General features: G+C 36.2%; 1 pseudogene; it reads left to right on the top strand.

Moving 5' to 3' along the window:
* Positions 1-1,489: 1,489 nt before the first annotated feature.
* On the top strand, positions 1,490-2,229 carry LOC101578822 (annotated as a pseudogene).
* The last annotated feature ends 1,187 nt before the right edge of the window (positions 2,230-3,416 follow it).

The raw sequence follows: 3,416 nt of genomic DNA, 5'->3' as shown, positions 1-3,416 counted from the left end.
ACTAGGAAGAATGTATGCAATGTGTTAATTATTGAATCTGTCCTACCAGTGTGGTTTAAAACTGTCTCATTGCTATTTGTTTCTCAATAAAATTACGGGAAAAAAATAAAAAATAAAAAAACAGAGTTTTATGCAATGTAGATTGTGTTGAATAGGAAATGGACTGTTTCCTATTTAGAAAACTAAACTCTACATGGGGAAATAATATTTAAAGAAATTATTGCAATATGAATCACTGCATTAGTAAGTGAGTAAGAGTATGATTCAAATGCTCAACAGGATGAGGAAGTCAGCATTAGGAATAGGTTATGATTAGAAATAAATTATATAAAGTCAGGCTTATCTGCTTACACTTCAGTGAAGAGGAAAATCTAAAAATGTCCTTGACTAAAATGAGAGATACATAATAGCAGGCAGTGATTATAATGGTAGAAATCATACTTTTATATACAAGAACAATACAGAAATATGTTGAGGATGAACAGAGATGGTAAAGAGAAAACTATATGATTTAAGAATTATAAACTAAGATAATAAGAGAGTTGAAGTCAACTGATGGGAAGGTTTAATTACTCTGCATTAGAATTTTTTAGTTAGTCAAATAATAAGGTATGGCTAAAATTAGGCTCATAGGGAAAATGAAATGTAATGCTGTATTATAAAAGTGCATGTTGATTCTACCTGGACATTTTGAGTGGAATGTAGTCCTGAATAATGAAAGATTTTTTTAATCATCTAAGTGAGATACAAACATGAAGAATATTTATAGTAAGAATGAAAACAAAGTACAGGTATGGGCATTTAATGAAGTAGTACTAAATATAATCAGACAATATTACTAAACATTTGAAGAAATGAAAATGAATTGAATTTTCTTGATCTTTAGTTAAATGTGCTATGATATGTATATTCCTTAATTTGTATTAAAGTTTGTGTACTCTTTCTTATTTGGAGGAAAGTTTTTAGAGGTTATATGCATCTAATAGTATAATGAAAAATAATTAGAATTGCAAAAACTGAAATATGTTTGGTGGATAAAGATTAATTTTGTCCACTCTTCTGTTTAACACTGTGATGTAGAGGTTAGTATTCACCACAAATCTCATCTACAACCTTAATTTTTTCTCTTCCTATTAGGTCAGTATCATGTGACTGTTTATGGCCAATGGATTCCACTAGTAATGTGTGACTTGTGTCACTTCCAGGTGAAGAGAGTTAAGATCACCAGATGATCAAAAACTACAGTGAGAGAGGGGCCAACACCAGCCATTCTGCATCTGTTCTGGCCCACTGCTCTCCCGGAGTGCCCTACGTGCTCAGCCAGCCACCTCTGAGAGCGCCAGGGAGCAGGCGGGCAGGGGCCCTGTCCAGTACACTCCAGGGGGCCCAGGGGGACTGCAGTGGCTTCAAGTCCAGTCCATTCTTGGGAAGTGAGTTAAGGATTACTATGAAGCTCAGAAGCAGATAGTGCCAGGAACAAGCAGCACTTGGGACACTTTTGTTTAGTATGGCAGCATTTCCTTCTCCCACTGCTGCTGGGATGACAGAAATTAGTCGGATTCAGTATGAAATGGAATACACCGAAGGTATTAGTCAGTGAATGAGGGTCCTGGAAAAAATTAAAAGTCGCACCACCAAATGGTAACCTGGAACAAGGATTCCAAGGAGTTCCAAATGCTAGTGTGATGACGCAAGTTCCAGAGAGGATTGCTGCAGCAGGAAATAATGAAGACGTTTCATTTTCAAGACCAGCACGTCTTGACCTTATCCCGTGGACTCCTTTAAAATCTCTGGCACTGAAGACACCACCTCGTGTACTTACACTAAGTGAGAAACCACTAGATTTTTCTGGACTTAGAAAGACCTTGTCCAACCCCTCAAAGTGATGAAATCCATGCAGTTGTCAGGCTAAAAAGAGAGAGCTGTATGAATGAAAATGCTGTTCACCAAAATGAATAGCTGGTAAGAAACAATTCTATGTGTGGCATTTCAAATGTAGAAGCAACAACTGAAGGAACAGCGGATGATATTACTGCTATAGATGCAGCTTCATTAAGACGACAGATAATCAAACGAAACAGACGCCTACACATTCTAGAAGAGGAAAACAAAGAACGTGCTAAAAGAGAAATGGTCATGTATTCGATCACTGTTGCTTTCTGGCTGCTTAATAGCTGGCTCTGGTTCTGCCACTGGAGGCAATCTCAGTACTCAGATATATTGTCTTAGTTGCTGGAAATATAACAGATTTACAAATGTCTTTGTTTCTGTCTTTGCAGTGTATGCAATTTTATATACACATGCCCTTAAAAATGTATTTCTTCCAGAAAGTGGGGGAAAGGGCATATATTTGTAGAAGTGAGGTATATTCTGTCCCTCTGCTGTATTATCTTTAAGCTAGCTCTGCAGTAACACCTTATGTAAAATTCTTTTGCATGTTTTGTAAATAGGTTCTATTTTTTTTTAATTGTTTTTTAACCTCATCAGTCTGCATGACTGATTCTCTAAAGGGAGAGAGAATGCATCAGTAATGATTTGGAAGGGTATCTGTAAAGAAAATAAGTGTTTTGTGCTGCTTGCCTTGTAAGCAGTTTTGTTAATAGACATTTTTGCACCACCTTTCAACATTAACACTTTTGAAGTCATGGTCTGGTACCAGATTTAAGAAAATCAAGCCACCTAATATTTCATGATCACTTGTACAAATTAAATTGATTCCTAATACAGAATTTTTAAAAAATTATAGTGAATGTTTTTTTGTTTAAATGTATTACAGTGAAAGTCATATTGCCACTAATCCTCCCAAAATACTCCTTGCTCTGAACATACAGATCCCATTCTTGTTACTTTCTTGCCTCTTTCATGAGTGTCATTATTTGTGCTGCCTAGCTGCCTCTTGTCCTGGACTGATTAAGCAAGATCACTTTTATAATCATGTTTACACTGGGGATAAGCCAGAAGTTGCATGGTGCCAAATATTGTAAATAAGATGGATGAGGACACACCTTCATACTTTCATGAGTCTGCCTTTCTGTTGTGTGGCATTTAGCAGCAACATTCTCTATATATTTTAATCTCATATTTTAAAGATAGGGACAAAAGGATTTCCAGAACTGCTTCAGAAAGTAGCATAGACAATGGGACAAATGTGTTCAAAATTAGGTGCAGTACACTGAGGAAGATTAATGGTAATGTGTCTTTTACTATAATACTATACTATTTTTAAATGTATACACTCACCATATATTTTTTTTATACCTCATACATGTGCCCCTTCCATTCTTCGTTTCCCCTTTGGTGAACTTTGGGAGCCACATGCGGCAATGAGATCAGGGCCAGATGAAGAAAGCATGGATCTGGAAGTCACTAGATGGTCAAAAAGACCTTCTGTGGTTTTATGAAAAAGAAACAAGCTC

This window comes from Octodon degus, unplaced genomic scaffold (genome assembly GCF_000260255.1).
Source record: "Octodon degus isolate 3935 unplaced genomic scaffold, OctDeg1.0 scaffold00003, whole genome shotgun sequence".
NCBI classification, from domain to species: Eukaryota; Metazoa; Chordata; class Mammalia; order Rodentia; family Octodontidae; genus Octodon; species Octodon degus.
The sequence above is the reverse complement of the archived record's forward strand: the minus strand, read 5'-3'. Positions and strand labels throughout refer to the sequence as shown.